Source organism: Adiantum capillus-veneris, chromosome 29 (assembly GCF_014529385.1).
Source record: "Adiantum capillus-veneris isolate H3 chromosome 29, ASM1452938v2, whole genome shotgun sequence".
NCBI lineage: Eukaryota > Viridiplantae > Streptophyta > Polypodiopsida > Polypodiales > Pteridaceae > Adiantum > Adiantum capillus-veneris.
The window spans coordinates 66,615,412-66,636,736 of NC_140959.1; the positions used below are offsets into that span (position 1 = coordinate 66,615,412).

General features: G+C 41.3%; 1 pseudogene; it reads right to left on the reverse strand.

The window, feature by feature from the left end:
• Nucleotides 1-20,261: 20,261 nt before the first annotated feature.
• LOC147419341 (uncharacterized) lies at nucleotides 20,262-21,077 on the reverse strand (annotated as a pseudogene).
• Between the last annotated feature and the right edge of the window lie 248 nt (nucleotides 21,078-21,325).

Consider the following 21,325-nt stretch of genomic DNA (forward strand, 5'->3'; position numbering starts at 1 on the left):
CTCTCACTCTCTATCTTTCTCGATATAGAGAAGATGGTTCTCTGTAACTCTTTCTTGCACACACACACACACTCTCGTCAAAAGACAGAGATACATAGTTTAAAAGGGGCGGGGTCAAGGGGCAGCACCCCGTGGGGCAAGGGGCAGCGCCTGTAGATTTTTAAAAAAAAAAGTGAATTCCTAGTATAGAGTTACGCATGTTTTGCATCTTTTCAACCATGATTTCTTTAATTTTGGCCGTGTAAATTGGTTAATGTTTTATACTGCTATTGTTTTTTTTAATCCTATGACAAAACGTGGACTTGTAGCTTACGTGGCATTCTAATAAACTCTATCAAGATGAGGCACAGAGAGAGAGTGCACGAGCAACGCACACAGAGAAAGAAAACGAGTAGCAAACACAGAGAAAGCGCACGTGGATCACACACCGTTGGAGTTTAGGCGCGCACAGAAGGGAACCCCGCATCGTACAGAACGCATAGGTGGAGCGCACATGATTGACAGTTCATGCACAGGATAAAGAAAAAGCATCGTACTCAACGCTTTCCAGAAGGGCAACATCGGGCATAGCTTCTTCTCAGGAGACATTGCACACCTTACGAGTAGGGGAAAAACAGGCATTTCTCTCTCTCTCACTCTTTGTCTTTCTCCATATAGAGAAGATGGTTCTTTGTAACTCTTTCTTGCACACACACACACACTCGTCAAAGGACAGACATAAATAGTTTAAAAGGGACGCGGTCCAAGGGCAGTGCCCCCGTGGGGCTAGGGGCAGTGCACATAGATTTGTTTTTTAAAAGTGAATTCCTAGTATAGAGTTATGCATGTTTTGCATCTTTTCAACCATGATTTCTTTAATTTTGGCCGTGTGAATTGGTTAATGTTTTATGCTACTTTTGTTTTTTTTTAATCTTATGATAAAATGTGGACTTGTAGCTTATGTGGCATTCTAATAAACATTATCAAGATTAGGAACACAGAGAGCGCACGAGCAATGCCAAAGAGAAAGAAGACGAGCGACAAACATAAAGAAAGCGTACACGGATCGCACACAGTTCGAGTATACGCACGCGCACAGGAGCAGACCCACCATCGTACACAACGGATAGGTGGAGCGCACATGATTGACAGTTCACGCACATGATAAAGAAACAGCATCGTATGCAACGCTTTCCAGAAGGGCAGCATCGGGCATAGCTTCTTCTCAGGAGACATTGCACACGTCACGAGTAGGGGATAAGCAGGTATTTCTCTCTCTCACTCTCACTCTTTGTCTTTCTCCATATAGAGAAGATGGTTCTTTGTAACTCTTTCTTGCTTACACACACACTCTCCTCAAAAGATAGAGATACATAGTTTAAAAGGGACGCGGTTCAGGGCAAGCGGCCACGCGGGGCTAGGGGCAGCGCCCATAGTTTTTTTTTGTAAAGTGAATTGCTAGTATAGAGTTGTGCTTTTTTTGCATCTTTTTCGATCATGATTTCTTTAATTTTGGCCGTGTAAATTGGTTAATGTTCTATATTGCTTTTGTTTTTTTTAATCCTATGACAAAACGTGGACTTGTAGCTTACGTGGCATTCTAATAAACCCTGTCAAGATGAGGCACAGAGAGAGCGCACGAGCAACGCACACAAAGAAAGTAGACGAGCAGCAAACACAGACAAAGCGCACGTGGTTCGCACACAGTTGGAGTATAGGCGTGCACAGGAGCGAACCCCGCATCGTACACAACGCACAGGTGGAGCGCATATGATTGAAAGTTCATCCACAGGATAAAGAAACAGCATCGTACGCAATGCTTTCCAGAAGGGCAGCATCGGGCATAGCTTCTTCTCTGGAGACATTGCACACCTTACGAATAGGGGAAAAACAGGCATATCTCTCTCTCTCACTCTTTGTCTTTCTCCATATAGAGAAGATGGTTCTTTGTAACTCTTTCTTGCACACACACACACTCGTCAAAGGACAGAGATACATAGTTTAAAAGGGACGCAGTCGAGGGGCAGCGCCCATAGATTTGTTTTTTAAAAGTGAATTTCTAGTATAGACTTATGCATGTTTTGCATCTTTTCAACCATGATTTCTTTTATTTTGGCCGCGTGAATTGGTTAATGGTTTATACTTATACTTCCTTTGTTTTTTTTTAATCCTATGATAGAACGTGGACTTGTAGCTTACGTGGCATTCTAATAAACACTATCAACATTAGGAACAGAGAGAGCCCACGAGCAATGCACACAGAGAAGGAAGACGAGCAACAAACATAGAGAAAGCGTACGTGGATCGCACATAGTTCGAGTATACGCACGCGCACACGAGCGAACCCACCATTGTACACAACGCACAAGTGGAGTGCACATAATTGACAGCTCATGCACATGATAAAGAAACAACATCGTACGCAACGCTTTCCAGAAGGGCAACATCGGGCATAGCTTCTTCTCAGGAGGCATTGCACACCGCACGAATAGGGGGAAAAACAGGCATTTCTCTCTCTCTCACTCTTTGTCTTTCTCTATATAGAGAAGATGGTTCTTTGTAACTCTTTCTTGCACACACACACACTCTCGTCAAAGGACAGAGATACATAGTTTAAAAGGCACGCAGTCCAGGGGCAGCGCCTATAGATTTGTTTTTTAAAAGTGAATTCCTAGTATAGAGTTATGCATGTTTTGCATCTTTTCAACCATGATTTCTTTAATTTTGGCCGTGTGAATTGGTTAATGTTTTATACTGCTTTTGTTTTTTTCTTATCGTATGATAAAACGTGGACTTGTAGCTTACGTGGCATCCTAATAAACACTATCAAGATTAGGCACAGAGAGAGTGCACGAGCAATGCACACAGAGAAAGCAGACGAGCAGCAAACATAGAGAAAGTGTAAGAGTGTCGCACACAATTCGAGTATAAGCACGCGCACATGAGCGAACCCACCATCGTACACAACGTACAGGTGGAGTGCATAGGATTGATAGTTCATGCACAGGATAAAGAAACAGCATCGTATGCAACGCTTTCTAGAAGGGCACCATCGAGCATAGCTTCCTCTCAAGAGACATTGCACACCTCAGGAATAGGGAAAAAAGGTATTTCTCTCTCTGTCACTATCTGTCTTTCTCCATATAGAGAAGATGGTTCTTTGTAACTCTTTCTTGCACACACACACACACTCTCCTCAAAAGACAGAGATACATAGTTTAAAAGGGACGCGGTGCAGGGGTAGCGCCCCCGCGGGGCTAGGGGCATCGCCCATAGATTTTTTTTTAAAAAGTGAATTGCTAGTATAGATTTGTGCATGTTTTGCATCTTTTGAATCATGATTTCTTTAATTTTAGCAGTGTGAATTGTTTAATATTTTACACTGCTTTTGTTTTTTTTAATTCTATGATAAAATTTGGACCTGTAGCTTACATGGGATTCTAATAAACCCTATCAAGATTAGGCATAGAGAGAGAGGCACGAGCCACACACACAGAGCAAGAAGACGAGCAGCAAACACAGAGAAAGCGCACCCGGATCGCACACAGTTGGAGTATACGTGCGTATAGGAGTGAACCCGGCATCGTACACAACGCAAGTGGTGAGCGCACAGGATTGACAGTTCACACAGAGGATAAAGAAACAGCATCGTAGGCAACGATTTTGAGAAGGTCATCATCGGGCATAGCTTCTTCTTAGGAGACATTGTACACCTCACAAATAGGGGAAAAACGGGTATTTCTCTCTCTCTCACTCTATGTATTTCTCCATATTGAGAAGATGGTTCTCTGTAACTCTTTCTTGCACACACACACTCTCGTCAAACGACAAAGATACATAGTTTAAAAGGGGTGGGATCCAGGGGCAGCGCCCCCGCGGGGCTAAGGGTAGCATCCATAGATTTTTTTCTTCAAGTGAATTCCTAGTATAAAATTAGGCATGTTTTGCATCTTTTCAACCACGATTTCTTTAATTTTGGCCGTGTGAATTGGTTATTGTTTTATACTGCTTTTGTTTTTTTTAATCCTATGATAAAATGTGGACTTGTAGCTTACTTGGCATTCTAATAAACCCTATCAAGATGAGGCACAGAGAGAGCACACGAGCAACACACAGAGAGAAAGCAGACGAGCACCAAACATAGAGAAAGCGCATGCGGAACGCACACAGTTGGAGTATACGTGCGCATAGGAGTGAATCCGGCAATGTACACAACGCACAGGTAGAGCACACGGGATTGACAGTTCAGGCACAGGATAAAGAATTAGCATCATACACAACGCTCTCCAGAAGGGCACTATGGAGCATAGCTTCTTCTCAAGAGACATTGTACACCTCACAAATAGGGGAAAAACGGGTATTTCTCTCTCTCTCACTCTATGTATTTCTCCATATTGAGAAGATGGTTCTCTGTAACTCTTTCTTGCACACACACACTCTCGTCAAACGACAAAGATACATAGTTTAAAAGGGGTGGGATCGAGGGGCAGCGCCCATAGATTTTTTGTTTGTTAAAGTGAATTTCTAGTATAGAGTTACGAATGTTTTGCATCTTTTCAACCATGATTTCTTTAATTTTGGCCGTGTGAATTGGTTAATGTTTTATACTAGTTTTGTTTTTTTTTTAATCCTATGATAAAACGTGGACTTGTAGCTTATGTGGCATTCTAATAAACCCTATCAAGATTAGGCACAAAGAGAGTGCACGGGCAACGCACACAGAGAAACCACGCGAGCAACAAACACAGAGAAAGCAAACGTGGATCACACACAGTTGGAGTATACGCATGCGCACACGAGCGAACCTGGAATCATACACAATGCATAGATGGAGCGCACAGGATTGACAGTTCACACACAGGATAAAGAAACAGCATCGTACGCAACACTTTCCAGAAGGGCAACATCGGGCATAGCTTCTTCTCAGGGGACATTGCACACCTCACCAATAGGGGAAAAACAGGTATTTCTCTCTCTCACACTCTCTGTCTTTCTCCATATAGAGAAGATGGTTCTCTGGAACTCTTTCTTGCACACACACTCTCTTGAGAAGATAGAGATACATAGTTTAAAAGGGGCGAGGGGCAGCGCCCCCGCGGGGCTAGGGTTAGCGCCCATAGGTTTTTTTTTGCAAGTGAATTCCTAGTATAGAAGAATAGTATCTTCGTCATTTAGGATGTGAAGGGTATTTGCAACATATCTTTTTAGCAAGCTGACATGAAAAACATTGTGCACATGCAAGTGAGGGGGTAAAGCGAGTTCGTAAAATTGGTCCCCTATCCTTCTCAAAATCTCAAAGGGTCCACAATATCTATATGATAACTTCTTTTAGTTTCCCAATCTGAGTGAACTTCTCTTTGGCTTGACCCTAAGGCTAACTCTATCTCCTGACTTAAAAATCCGGGGTGATCTATGTAAATCAGCATAACCCTTTTGCCTGTCACTTGCTCTCTTAAGGTTCTCCCTTATTATTTTGATTTGACAATCCATTTCTTAAAGTGTATTCTTTGCTGCAGGTACTAGGAGACATGGGTCGGCCATTCTGAGCGGAATGATACAGTCTTGTCCATAAAGAGCTTTGAATGGTGACATTCCTAGCTAGGCTTCTATGGTAGGAAGAATTATAAGAAAATTCCACTAAGGGTAAAAACATGATCCAATGATGAGGTTGTTGGCTGCAGTATGATCTCAACATATCTTCTATGACTTGATTAAATCTTTTAGTTTGTCCATCTGTCTCTGGATGATAGGCTGAACTTAAGTTTAATTGAGTGCCTAAGGATTGGAACATGGCCTTCCAAAACTTAGAGGTATACTTGGCATCACGATCACTGATTATCCTAGCAGGTATTCCATATAATCTGACAATTTCTTTACAAAAAATTGAGCAATATCTGCTGCAGAGGCAATGGTTTTGACTGGGACAAGGTGAGCTATTTTGGTGAGTTTATCCACCACCACAAAAATTGAATCAAAATTTCCAGCAGTCTTGAATAACCCTGTTACAAAATCCATACTGATGCACTCCCACTTCATTGTAGGTATATCCAATGGTTGTAGCTTTCCAGGAATCTTATCTCTTTTAGCCTTCACCTTTTGGCATACCAAACACTTCTTAACATACTCTAAGGTATCCTTTTACATCTTAGGCCAGTAGAAATTCTATTTAAGAGAGGCAAACATTTTGTGATAACCTGGGTGAGCTGCAAGGGGAGTTTCATGAGCTTCCTTTAGAATTTGCATCCTTGAGCTTGTAGGTATGCACAATCGATTCTTGAAGAATAAGAGTCCATCTTGAATAGAGTAGCCTTCCAGATATCTTTTCTGAAATTGAGCTTGGATTTCTTGGATCAACGGACCAAAGTGCTCATCAGTATGGAGGGCGTTTTGAACTTCTTCGGGTAGAGTTGAATGGAATAGTGTAATGGCAAGGGCCACTACTCGTCGACTTAGAGCATCAACAGCTTGATTTTCCTTTCCTGGTCTAAATTTGATCTCAAAAGTGAACTCTTGTAGGAATTCAACCCATCGCCTTTGTCGCATATTGAGATCTGGCTGGGTGAAAATCCACTTGAAACCTTTGTGGTCAGTAACAAGTTCAAACATCTGACCTAGAAGATAGTGTCTCCACTTTCTGAGCGCATGAACCACAGCCAGTAGCTCGAGGTCATGGGTGGGATAATTCTTCTCATGAACCCTGAGCTGTCGTGATTCATAAGCTATGGGATGGCCTTCCTGCTGTAGGATTCCACCTATATCTTGTATGCAAGCATCCACTATCACCTCAAAGGTTTTTTGCAAATTTGGAAGTTTGAGAACAGGTTCACTGGCCAAAATCTCCTTTGTTGAAGGCTTTATCCCTCTTGTCTGACTAGATAAAGGGTTCCTCCTTCTTAGTGAGTTCAGTGAGAGGGCCTGTGATGAGGGCATAGTTTTTAATAAATACTCTACACCATCCTGTGAGGCCAAGAAATCCCCGTACTTCTGAAACAGTCTTGGGAATGGGCCATTGAACTACAGCTTCCACCTTAGCTGGGTCGGGAGAAAGAACATCCTTTGAAACTATGTATCCCAAATAGGCAACCTTCTCTACAAAGAAAGAGCATTTGCTACGCTTGGCATAGAGTTGGGCTTTTCTGAGAATCTCCAACACATGGCGTACATGTCGTTCATGATCTTCTCTAGTGTTTAAATATATAAGGATGTCATCAAAGAAGACTAGAACAAAATCATCTAACTCTGTCCTGGAGAGGTCGGTCATGAGACGGTTAAATGTGGCAGGGGCATTAGTTAGGCCAAAAGGCATGACAGTGAACTCATAATGCCCAAACCTTGTGTTAAAAGCTGTTTTTGGAATATCCTCCCTTTTTATCCCAACTTGGTAATAGCCTGACCTGAGATCAATCTTGGTGAAAAATTTGGAACCACTGAGTCGATCAAGGAGCTCATCTATGCGAGGCAAGGGATACTTGTTCTTGACAGTGCACTAATTTAGGACTCGAAAATCTATGCAAAGTCTGAACGTTCCATCTTTCTTCTTTTGGAAGTGTACAGGAGCACCCCAGGGAGAGACATTGGGTTTGATGAAACCTTGTTCCAAAAGCTGAGTCAACTGATTCTTCAGCTCTATGGATTAAGAAGGTGACATCTTGTAGGGATTCCTTGCTATTGGTTGGGCACCAGGAATGAGCTCGATCTCGTGTACTAATTCCCTAGGTGGTGGAAGAGTTGTCAATTCCTCTCGAAAAATATATTGATATTCATTTAGCCATTCAGGCTCTGATTCTTTTGATTTGGTCTCTGGTTTATTGAGACTTATAACAAAAATTGACAATCCTTTCTTTAACCCCTTAACCAAACGACTTGCTTTGACCACTTTTAGGGGAGCTTTCCCTGTTCTGTCATGCACTAAGACTTGTTCACCCATTAAGTTTGAAAAAGAGATACTTCCTTCGCTGCAATGGATGTTGTCTTTATCTTTTCTCAGCCAATTCATCCCTAGGATTCCTTTAAATCGGCCCATCTTTAGGATTCTAAATCTTTATAAAAAAAAAAACTTTTCTATTATGCCAAAAACTTTTACATCTTGGGAAAATAATTAATGATAAAGGCTTGTACTTCTTTAGAAATTTCTAGACATCAAGTTCTTCCATTTCTTGCTTGGATGGTATGGACTTTAAAGCCCTAAGGTTGTAAGTCACAGAAAATACAAGTCTGTGGACTCGAGAAGAAAGTGACTTGCGAGCATATATAGCCTCACCAACTTGTTTCCAAGGGCTATGTGTAAATGGTCCACTAAGTGCTTCTCTTTATCGTGGGTAGATAAACATCTTATCATGAGGGAGATTGTTTATTACTAGAAGAAGCTTGCTTTCATATTCTATGGCATGAGAACTAATAATACAATAGTGATCGGTACCTAGTCCCAATTTCTCCCTCATCATGGCCAGGCTAAGATTATTTAGAAGGTGTTCATGGCCCCAAAGAGTTACTTCAGTTATGTTGCATTGGGTCTTCCACATTTGTTGAGCTCCGGCTGTCCCTTTGGCAGGAGAAAGAAGGTGAACAAAGTGTTCTAACATGGCCTCCTTTTGTTCCATAGTTGCTTCTTCCATTTGCTTTTGGACAATTCCAAGTACTTCCTCTTCTTGAGAGGTCCACGTCATCTGAAAATTTTCATGCAATTTGAGAAGTTATTTTTCATTATCTCACTCTTTTCTACAAGATTCAATTAAGCCCTTTATCTATCCAAGGATAGAAACCGCGCTTTGATACCACTTGTGAGGGCCATGATTGGGGACCACCGACTGTACCATCTCCACATGGATACACCGTGATCTTTGACATCCCTCCCACTTGAGATCGACACCAAGACAGGACTCCTCCTGCTCTTTGATGCCAACTCAAGGGGGTGGTAACATTCAATTTCACTCATATGGATCCCTTAGCCCCGAAGAACCTTGCTTATCGATCAATCTTACCAATCAAAGTCATCAGACTAACGTGGAACTCAACCTCCCAGGTGAGGGCGAGCTTTTTGAAATGGGGCCTCTAAACCCAAACAAATGGGCCTACCCTCACAAAATGTTCGTAAAGAGGTACGTACACTACTTGGGGCACCACCTTCTTTTGGGAGTGGAGAAGGAAACCAATCAAAATAACACTTGTACTCACCCACTCAAGCAACACACTTTGAAAACCCCCTTACTCTATATACACTTTGGACACTTGAACACCATCAACGATTATGCAACCCAATGCCGTGCATCAAAATGAAATATGCAATTTGTGGAATAGCATTCACCTTCTCCCCATAAGAATACACATAATACATCCAAACTCTTCCTCTCTCAAGCACTCATCAAAAAAAATCATACGCACAAGACTTGCCTCTCAAACACACAAGAGAATCACTTACATCAAACTAACACACTTTGCACAGAGAGCTCATCTCCATCTATGCAATGCAGTGAAACAAATAAAATCACCATGAGAGGTAGCACATGCATATGTAATGAAGCAAAAGACAGGTTGGAGTGAGAAATTTCTTTAGACCAATTGAATAAGTGTGGAGAAACAAACCAATGGTAAATTGAGAATAGAACACTTACTTGATTTCTCGCACACCTTTGAAGGGGAGGACAGACATTGGCTAACCATCACGAATTGCGACACTTGAAGTTTTGAAGATGATTTCATGATCATTAACATAACCATGAGAGAGATCATGATGTATTTACAAGTTATTGAGGTGCTACAAATGATTTATTGGGTTGATGGAGTAAGAGATGGTATAATGGAAAGAGTGGAGAATAGAGTTGCACTTCCTCCAAAGAGGAGGGTTAGGAGGGAGGATGTGAAAGAGGGAGAGTTGGAGTTTTCTCTACTATTGATCAAGAAACAGTTGACCCTTCTTAAGAATCAAACGACCACATCCCCATTTTTGATCTGCATTCAGAGCAATGAGCCAAGGCCTCCCTAGGATGATGGGATAGCCCTCCCCCTTAGCTGGCATGACATACATATCCACTCGTGCATCTATGTTACATACAGAGACTTTTACATTTTCAATGATCCCCAAACACTTCACACTTGAGTTGTTGGCTAGCCTAGCTTGACAATTAGAGGACTTTGTAATTTCAAGCCCTAACCTGTTCATTGATTTTTCTGTGATCACACACATTTGAGCTCCACCATCAACATATACATTAGACACCCTTTTACCCCTTATGTAAGCATCCACAATGGGTTCCACATCTTTTTGTAGCTTTGAGGCCACAACCTTAATGGAAATATTTGATTTCTTTTTAGGAATTCTTGTACTTACCAACTTTGGCCATTGCCTTCTTACTTTGGCTGATAGGTGTAGAAGTTGAGGCCATGAAATGTTTGGCTTTTGGGTTTGTAAATCCTCCAGGATGTTGTAGGGCTCTAGCTCCTTTCCCAATGGGAAGTCGTTGATACCAATTTCCCTTCGCCTTGATCTTTTCTTCCTGCTACTTTCAGCTTCTTCCATCTTTGACTTCTTCTTCTTGTCCCTTCTGGCTGAATTTGTTCCTTCACTTCTCATATCTTCATCCTTATCATGTGCTCTTGTGCGTTTTTCTGCCGGCATAACATCAAAGTTTAGAGTATGCTCATCTATTAACTCTTCTAGCTTGATGATTTTGACTCCTCTTTCTTCCTCCTTATGTGGGACGGGAGATATATTTGCTGGTGGTGGTGGTCGATGAAGGATTTGTGGGCCTTGAGCTTGTTCTTGCTGCACAGTGAGAGGAGGCGGTCTGGGGGGATATATGTCTCCCGGAAGTGGCCTTGGATGTGGACAATTGTACATGCCATGGCCCATTTCATTGAAATTCCAACATCGCAACTCTTGAGCTTGTCTTCGTTGATTGCGATTCCCTTCTCTTGGTTGTCGTTGTTGAGGTAGGCCTTGTACTAGATTCAGAGTGAGGTTCTCAAGCTCTTGAGTTAGCCTTTGTAAAAACTCTTGTTGAGAGTTATCTCCTATTTGTGAAGATTGTGCAAGAGGGGCCCTAATTGGTGCTTCCATGGTTTGTGAAGACTCCCTCTCACTCACTTCATTCAAACCCCTTGCTCTATGTGCTTGGAAGTGTAGTTTTCTAAACTTGATGATGGCTACCTCACGTGCTTCTTCGAAGGTGGATGGGAATTTTAGCTCTACTTTAGCCTTTAAAAGTGGATACAAGCCAACCATGAATCTCTTTTTTTTTAGAAAGTTAGGTGCACCACCATGATTTTCTAATGTAGCCTCCCACCTACCCCATAGATTGACAAATGTTGCTTCCTAAGAGGGATAGTCTTCAAGTGATACCTGCTTATGTCCAATAAGACATTTCCATAGTCCTTCAGAAGTATCACCTTGCCCGAACTTGGAGAGGAAGCTTGCTCGTAGTCTCTCCCAATTGGACTTGATTTGGGGTTGCAAGGTCTCATACCATGCTTTAGCTTCTGCTTTTAGAACCAACGGGAAGGCTCGTAGCTTTACTTTCTCTTCATCTCTCCCGGATATGAGATGTGCCATCTCCAAGTTGTCAAGAAACTCTTGCGCATCTTCCCCACTTCTTGCATAGAACGTGGGAAAAGAACTTGACATTTTGTTTAGACTTTTTGAAATCTCTTTTTTTTAAAGAAAGTTTTCTCTTACGGGCCGCACAAGATTATTGACACTATAAATCTGATTACATTAAAATGAAGATGTACACATCCATTGTTAATTCGTACTTTATCATAGGTAGAATAAATGGATTAATTGAAGCATTGATTTCATTGAGGCGAGTGGATCCAAATATCCTCCTTATGATAGACTGAAACCTAAACTTAGTTGCAATGATTATATGAATGGATTGCCGAGCAATAGGCCTAAAAGGTTCATTGTTTTGATCGTGATTCATGTGATACTCCTCGTTGTTGGTTTGAAGACCTCGTTCCTTCATATGGCCCTTGATCACCCATTCACCACTCCTTGTTCCTGCCTTTAAAACAAAATGAAAACGTGAACATCAAAAGAAGTTTCATAATTGATGATTGGAAGTATAATTGGATTGGGTGATGCCAATATTTCTCTAAGTCTTTCTGCACCAAACATAAAAACAATGCGTTGCTGGAAAAAGACTTTTCTATCTATGTGAACATTTACTCTAATGTGTTGTGCAAAATGAAATGGATAGATGGGAACTCCATTGTTCATCACTAAAAAATTTGAAGGTAACTTGGAAATATGTTCCTCAGTGGGGGCATCACTTTATGAGGGGGAGCTTTTTGAAATGGGGCCTCTAAACCCAAACCAATGGGCCTACCCTCACAAAATGTTCGTAAAGAGGTACGTACACTACTTGGGGCACCACCTTCTTTTGGGAGTGGAGAAGGAAACCAATCAAAATAACACTTGAACTCACCCACTCAAGCAACACACTTTGAAAACCCCCTTACTCTATATACACTTTGGCCACTTGAACACCATCAACGATTATGCAACCCAATGCCGTGCATCAAAATGAAATATGCAATTTGTGGAATAGCATTCACCTTCTCCCCATAGGAATACACATAATACATCCAAACTCTTCCTCTCTCAAGCACTCATCAAAAAAAATCATGCGCACAAGACTTGCCTCTCAAACACACAAGAGAATCACTTACATCAAACTAACACACTTTGCATAGAGAGCTCATCTCCATCTATGCAATGCCATGAAACAAATAAAATCACCATGAGAGGTAGCACATGCATATGTAATGAAGCAAAAGACAGGTTGGAGTGAGAAATTTCTTTAGACCAATTGAATAAGTGTGGAGAAACAAACCAATGGTAAATTGAGAATAGAACACTTACTTGATTTCTCGCACACCTTTGAAGGGGAGGACAGACGCTGGCTAACCATCATGAATTGCGACACTTGAAGTTTTGAAGATGATTTCATGATCATTAACATAACCATAAGAGAGATCATGATGTATTTACAAGTTATTGAGGTGCTACAAATGATTTATTGGGTTGATGGAGTAAGAGATGGTATAATGGAAAGAGTGGAGAATAGAGTTGCACTTCCTCCAAAGAGGAGGGTTAGGAGGGAGGATGTGAAAGAGGGAGAGTTGGAGTTTTCTCTACTATTGATATAGAAACAACATGAAGTTGAAAATATAGGTGTGTGTCCTTGAGTCTCTCCAAGGGGGGCTATTTATAGTTGTGTAGGAGTGGGATTATGCTACACTTAATTAGAGTAAGTGATTAGACCTAATTAAGTGTCCTTTGACCACTCATTGAATTTTGGACATAAAAGGGACTATTTATTCACCAAAAATATCATTTTAGACCGTGAAGGCTCCATAGGGGTGCATAATGTAGGTAGGCCCCACCATGAGGCCCTACGGGTAGCTCCTGCGGGGTATCTCAACTTGTCTGTCTTGGCATTTAGAAAGCATCTTTAGGTTGGTCCCATCACATGCAAGTGACCTTGAACACTCATTGATCTTCTAGAAGATGAGTAGAGGAAAAATAAGATCTCACCCTCTTGATTTACTTGATTTACAGTTCCCTTTTGCTGCGAATCTGACAGATTTACATTATTTTGACCATAACTTTTTACCTGTAGCTCGGAATGACATGCTTCAAAAGGCAAAATTGACCTTCTCAACATGTTTGATATGAATTTGGACTATTCTTCACGTCCATGCACCAAGGACTTCGGTTTGGAAGGTCCACACTAGGTTAGGGAACCTTTTGCTTCCAAGTCTTCTTGTATGGGCCCTTTGCTTGTATGCATCCAAGGGGAATCATGCTTTTTCAAAAGGCTATGATGCTTAAACAAATAGAGGAGGGCCCAATATTATTTGCTTGTGAAAAGAATATACAATTAGAGTATTTTTGAAAGGAGAGAAACTAGATGTATATTCTTAAGAGATATTGGGCCACCTATGTAGGGAGCATGGAAGACTTGTAGAGAGGGACCATAATCTTTGGTAAAGACAAGTGGAGAGTTGATTTCCATGGGAATTTATCTATATGGGGTGGAAGATGGACATATTTTTTTTCTACTACTAATTCACAAGAGGTAAGAAAGTTTGGGGGTATATAGTTGGTTATTGTATGCTTATTCTATTTACAAAGCAAAAAAGAAAAGGGTGGTAATATAAATATATGACTAAGGTGACATTTTTGGGAAGATTATAATGTATGTGTCGCCACAAAGGTTAAACGAAGAGGGGGAATTTACTCTAGATAACTTAATAGCGTAGACAAATATATACACATATGAGGAAGAGGACATTGAGTAGGCTGACAAATGTTGCAAAAAGATGGTTACCATTTTATGCCACTCACCAGGGTCAACTGGGGTAGTTCTCTAATTCACCCTTGGTTCAAGGTCATTGATGCTTTTGTCCCGGTTAGGACCGAGCCCAGCCGTCAATGCGTTCCCCTAAGGTGAGTGTATTATAATCTACACGAATCCCTCGATCCCAAGTTGTTCCCCGCTTCGTAGATCGGAATCCCTTTTTCCCCACTTTGGACTTAATTGCTAAGACAACATAAAATTGGGTTCAACTTTCTGGCCAACAGTTAACCCTCCGGAATCCGCCCACCCACCGAACCGTTTGATAAAATGCACCTTCACAAGGTAGTACTATGATACTAGAAAACAGTATTCCAATCATGGCGAACCAAGAATACATTTCAAGCATTTGAAAGCAGCATGCAAACTGCTGCATACCCTTGCAAATGTGCATTTATCAGGTCGTTCCCCCCTTTTCCTTTATAGAATATTTTCACTTCCTTTTTCCTTTAATATTAGTAAGATTATCTAGTTATCTTTCAAGGAATCACATATACTTCTCCAGGCATATCCCGATCCTCTTCTAGGACTGGGATATCCTGTCTCCTCCGCCACGTGAGAAGGCGGCGCCTTTACACAGATTCCAATTCTTATTTTTCTTTATTTTTGTGTGGGAAAGGTCTCAAAAATAATCTACTTTAGGTTCCTTTTAAATCAATAAACCCGAGAAGAAGAGCAAAGGTCCGGCTCTGATGAGGACAATTACGGAATAGCCCATTTAGGTTCCTAGCCTTTCCAAGGTTCATTTTTCCAAAACAATTTGAAGAGTTCCTTAATTAAATCACATCCTCCTCCCTTATCATGATCCCTCCATGGATCCTTTTTTCGTCCTCCTTTTCCCGTCGGCATCATGCCTACCCGGACTAGGCCGATTTCCAGAGGCATCCGCGGGTCACATCCACCCGGCCGGGACACACTCCCATTCAAACCCATTTCTAGGGCAATGAATGAACCCTGAGCTCAAACATAGACCAACGGTTATCATTCTAAGCCGGAAAGGACCATCCCCCGTTGTATCCCACAGGTAAACACCTGCGCCGGCCTTTTTCCAAACAATGAAGACAAGTTCACACTTAAATCGCTATGTTATGCTAGGGCTATCCACGTCAATCTTCTCGGTAAAGTTTTTAATCCTAGTTTAAATTTTTAGATTAAGATCCTTGAGTTATAAACCCTTAATTCCTAATTCCTTTTAATTTTGTATTCAAACAAGACCTTAAGAAAACAACAAATCTCATGGAAGTTTAAGGTTTTGTCTCTACGTAAGTTTCAAGTTATCCCCGACTTGGATGAATCCCATTTCGGTCCCTTTTCATCATTTGCAATCCATGAGGCATCTCCATGGAAGCGATGGGAGTTTTATGTTCAAGCAACACGGTCACGATATCCGTGAATCTATCCCCTTACTCCCCCCTTCAAATTTGCAAAACAAACTTGAAAGCAGACAAACTTGAAATGGACAATGCATATGATTTCTATAATGAGTTTTTGCTTTGGTGTGATCTATGCGTGATACACACAAAACATTCAAGATGCACCAACTTACAACTTGGACAATTAATCAAAAATTCCTTTGAGTGCTTATGCACGAGTAAAACCCCTCTATGCATGGTAGTGTAAAAATGGCAAAGTTCCTAAGAGTGGACTTGCTAGTGTATCGTAAAATATGCATGTAATAGTGTATGAATGATTAACAAATTATTCTCTAGAAAGGTATTTATGCGTACCTTTAATACCATGGAGAGGATTAATCAAGTGGCTTAAAGAGGCTTAAGGTTTCGGAGCCTTAATGTGTAGATAGTAGGGTCTTCTCCTTGCTTTGGAAGAGTAACGGAAAGTGTATTGACGTGGCCGGATCTTTTCCACTTCCCTTTGCTTGAAAACCTTCAATTTGGTTATGGGAATAGAAAGAGATTAAGAAAAATTCAAGCTATGGAAATCTTGTAGGTTAAGAGAGACAAGGTGAAGAGAGTAATGGTGATTTGGATTATGGTTATGGCTTCTCTTGAGGAGAGAGGGATGTGTATGTGTATGTGTGAAAGAGGATTAGCATTGGCTTTTCATGGCTCACTATTAAGCTTGCACTATCAAAATGTGTAGAGAAATGAAGTGAAGTGAAGCGTAGCGAAATGTAGCGCAGTGAAGAGAAGAAGTGTTTAATGAATAGGGAAGGCCTCCTTTTAAGCTTAATTGATAAGGCCTTTAACTTATCGTGATAAGTTACATTACATATTTTGATAGGCTTTCTTACTTCTCAAAGCTTCTCCAACAAGCTACTTATGCAAGAAGCTAATTTCCTACAAGTGGCTTCTTCAACAAGCTACTTTCCACTAGTGGATTTTTTTTTTCAACAAGTTAATTGTTCACCTTACCCTATTCTTTCTTTGTTTTTCTTATGCACATTTATATTTTCTTGAGATAAAACCAATATCCCACGCATTGGTTATATCCACGTTCTCACGGTGACAACTGAATGGGTCTCATGGATAACTTTGCATTGATAATATCCATGTTACCATGGTTAAAACCGAAAGCATCTCGTGGGTAGCTAGGGTGCTTTACTCGATCCTATACAAAAAGTCGACAGCTTAGATACTTCAGCAAGAGTAAGGCTAAGAGGAGGACCTTACACTGTGGGAGGTGTGAAAGAGAGAGAACAAGAGACACTAACAACTCTGACAACCACCGCAATCATCAATCAATTGAATATTACATTGAGTACAACTTGGTCTTTAGCTAAGGCGGACTGTTAACAGCACTGTCACTTGGATCAACTGCTAACTAGGAGTTTAAGATCCCGTTTACAAGATTAACTGGGCCGTTAGTGAAACTGAACTTAACAAAATGCTAATTCAATCTCTAACGAATGACGGTGATGGAAATTTTCCTTATGTTGCTTCGTCTACTTCAAATACCTCGCGGAGTCTGCAAGCTCCAACTTTGCTCACTGCCTCAATCATATAGCTTCAGTCGTTATCAATTATCCTGCTTTAGGCACTTTGCATTGCCTAGTGCTTTCCTCTTGCTTCTTACCTTGCTTTGTTTATCGTGCATGCCTTCTCCTACTTTCTTCTCTTGCTTAGGTTCAAGAACAAGCTCGCCTTCTCAAGCTTACGCGCTTCAACCTCAACAAGTTTACTTGCCTTTGATTGCTCTGATCTCAGTTGCTTGTTTTATCCCGACCTTGCTTGGAGTGTCCTTTTTCCTCGGCTTGCTCCAGTTTAGAGAGCTTCTCACTGGCTTCAAGAACTAGAGAGAGAGAGAGAGAGAGAGAGAGAGAGAGAGAGAGAGAGAGAGAGAGAGAGAGAGAGAGAGAGAGAGAGAGAGAGAGAGAGAGAGAGATCCTATAGAGGGAGTTTTTTCCCTTTTCTGCGAGCTCTCCCTTCTCTTCTTCTTTCCTTGTAGTCTCTTCCTTGAGATCTCGTTTTCTTGCAATACTCCTTGGTTTTTACTTCTCCGTTCTCGTTGGCTTGCAATACCTTCATGCAAAAAGACGTCCCGCTAATAATAGTGTGTACCCTCCCTTATCAATGGCGCCGGGCGCCATTGACGTGGCGCAGGAGTCGGCTTAGTGACATGGCAGGAGACAAGTCCGACCTTGCTGAAATCTGCCCGCAGTAGTGCCGAAAACACGCACCGTAGCAACCTCGTCATTTCTCGTCTCTGGCTCGCGCTCATCGGAGCATCACCAGAGCCTCTCCATCTCTCCTTCTCCCTCCACGCTGCCTACGCTCCCTCCTGCCCGCCATCTTCTTCTTTTTCTTCTTTTTCTTACACACCCACTAAAATTAGGGTGGCCATTAGATAAACCTTTGGGCAGACGGCCTCCCTTTCGGTTTTAGTGAGCGGCTTTAGGCCCTTGTAGGGCACCACATTTGTCATGCATATTGGCAAGGAACCGCCAAGCACAACATCTTTCTCCATCATCCCCTATCAAGTGTGGCATGTCCCACAATCATTACGCTCTATGAGACGACATTTCGGATAATGGCTTATCAAGAACTTTTTGTACTTCGTGCAAACATAACCATATTTGCATACACGCCGGCGTCAAGACTCCCATTATCCATAATCTGACAATATCATCAGGACTTTGTTTTCCCCAACGGTATCTCCTGCCCTGAAGACGCAAGTATGAGTGATTGCTTTGAAGTAAGGCCTTCCCATCACATCCGATAAAAAGTATCAGAGTTTTATTCCTGTTAGTCGGGTATACGACACATTGCTGGCCAAGCACTGCATGAAATGACATCCCGGGCATGACTCTCATCAAGCTATTACTGCTCCCACATCCCAAAACCTAGAAAATAGACAAAACTCCTAGTTGAGACACCGATCCAGCCGACCGGACCAGTATGGAACCAACCCCCAGTGGATCTTTTATAGCCAATATCTTGGCAATCGGAACTCTGATCTCACTGATCTGAAAAGACCGACGCGCTCCACAGAGTGAGCACTTCAGGACCATGCATTCATTTCATTTCTGTCACCTCAGCTGCAATAGCCCAATCCGGTACGGATCTACAATCTACTTAAACTTCCAACTGCCATAACTTATTCACCGTAGCTCCAATCGACGAGCCGTAAAGATAGGCTGATAGAGAACTTCAAGAAGTGAAGTTTTTAGCATCATTAAGGAATATTTTGGCCCTTTCAGCCGCATTTGACATACATTCATCATTAAACTTGGCCTTTTACCAGGCCCTAATCATTGTTCATTAATCATGTAAGCTTCAAACAAACTTGATGTGCATTTTTCTGGCATCTTTCTTAGCATGGGAGTGGAGCTGCACGACATCCACCCCCTCTGAACCTCCACAGCCTCCGGTCTGTGCCAATTGCACTTCAATATGCATCTGCTATAAGTACCTTAAGCTCCTTACCATCATCAGACTCAGGTAATTGGTAAACATATAAAAAATGAAATAAGGCTTATACCCTATCATCAATGTTCTAGCTTAATCATTAGGTAGCTGCCCATCAAAAATCTCTAAACCGTATTTGTCATATCTTCAAAGCATTCAATTATGGATATCCTGTTTAGTGAACCCCACCAGACTCAAGTGCTCCAGTTAATGATGCACACAGATTGACCATTAAGCTCTCTTTAAGGAATCCTATCAAGATCAAGTATGCCTTACTCTGTCTGCACAAGGAATGGCCGTCAAGTCCTTTCCCTTAATTTCTGGTAGCAGAACCAACTCAAAAGATGTAGTGATACTTCAACAATTGTTTAAAGAAGTCAGATGGAAGCCAGCCATGTAATCTTATTGAATGCATAACCAAAACTCTTCTGACTCAGCATACATCTAGAAAACAAAATCTTGTCCCATGCAAGCCGCTACAACAGATAACTGGTACTCTTCAAATCAGTAACTTTGGACTTTAGTAGTCCCTCAGGATCAAATGGAAAACTAATCATCTCTCCCACTGTGAGCTTTCTTTCAAAAATTTGCACCATCCTCCAGGATCATAGGGATAATACAAGAGTTTCCAATTTGTAGAGCATAAACACAAATTAACCCACAAATATTCATGACAACCGCCCGTATCATATGGCATATGAAGTAATTGTCACCAATCATAGCTGGCATGATAACCTCCTGGGTCGTAAGGTAGTAGAAGATCATATTTCAAGTATATTGCATCTCCACAAACTTTCACATAGCATAGGAACAAAAAGTCCCAAATTCCCATCATAGCAGAACCCAGAGGCAAAATGAATTCAATCACTATGGTTTCCAAAATATCAATCTGCATTTGTGAGTCATTGAATGCCATCACTTCATTTGATAACACAAATGCTGCATGGCTGCCTTCTCTAGTAGGCACAAACTCCGCTAGAGCCTCATCCAAAAGAAACATAATCTCTTAATCATATGTTGTAGGATGTTCTTCACTACTCTTGTCACAAGGAACTAGAAATTACTCTAGCGCATCATCAAGCAGATCCATAAGGTCCATATCTTCCTCCTTGGAAGAACCACCTAGTATCTGAGTCTTATGACAGGAAACCTCATCGCTTGTTTCATACATAGGAATGAATTGTTCTTGCAACTTCACACTCCCGCTCAAATATTTTTTCACTTCAATATCACAAGTCTTAGCATGCATTACAAAGATAGCATCAATTTATTTTTCCATAGCATCATCATAGCAAACCCTGTCACATGTAGCAGTCATAGATTGATCATCATCTTGCACCCCCTCTAAATATGCATCTCCATAATCATAATCTTTGCCTGGGTTTAGATCAAATACATATGGATCAGCATCAAATACATTTGCATCATCACAATTGTCCTAAAATGTAGCCATAGACATACAACCCTCTTGCATAACATTAGCCAAAACAGTTGCTTTTGCATGTAATGTTGCATAAGCATTCTCTTCATGGTCTACACCCAAAGAGCACTCCAAATGGGCATCAACATCACATATTGACTCTGACAAACATGTTGCTTGATCATTGTTAGCGGCTATGCTTGCCTGCATAGCATGCACTGGCTCTGAGAAACCTATTTCCTCATTTATGTCACTTTGAGAGGATATGACTACATCCACAAAGTCACATTTTCTTTGAAATAAAGAAGTCAATCCCAATTGAGCATAAACTGTATCAACTATGAAATTATCATCTGCATGCAACAATGATTTGTCTTCCAGAAGACATGCATCGATAACATCTTCTAGCTTAGCTTGAATAGAACTCTGACCACCTGCATGACATGCTTTTTGCATTAAAACAGATGGCTCCTCATCTTGTGTGCTTTCAATCTGCTAAATCTCTAGGTCTTCACTCAATAAGAACCCCTGTATAATTGCTTTTGCAACAACATCCCAATTGTATGCATGAGTTCTTGCAAGAACTTGAATTTGATCCTTCATATGATCACACACAAGCTGTTCAAATTCTGCAATCATCTGAATGGCTGTCACATTTTGACGCTTCATTTGTTGCTTGTAACACTCTAGGTAACCTTTTGGAT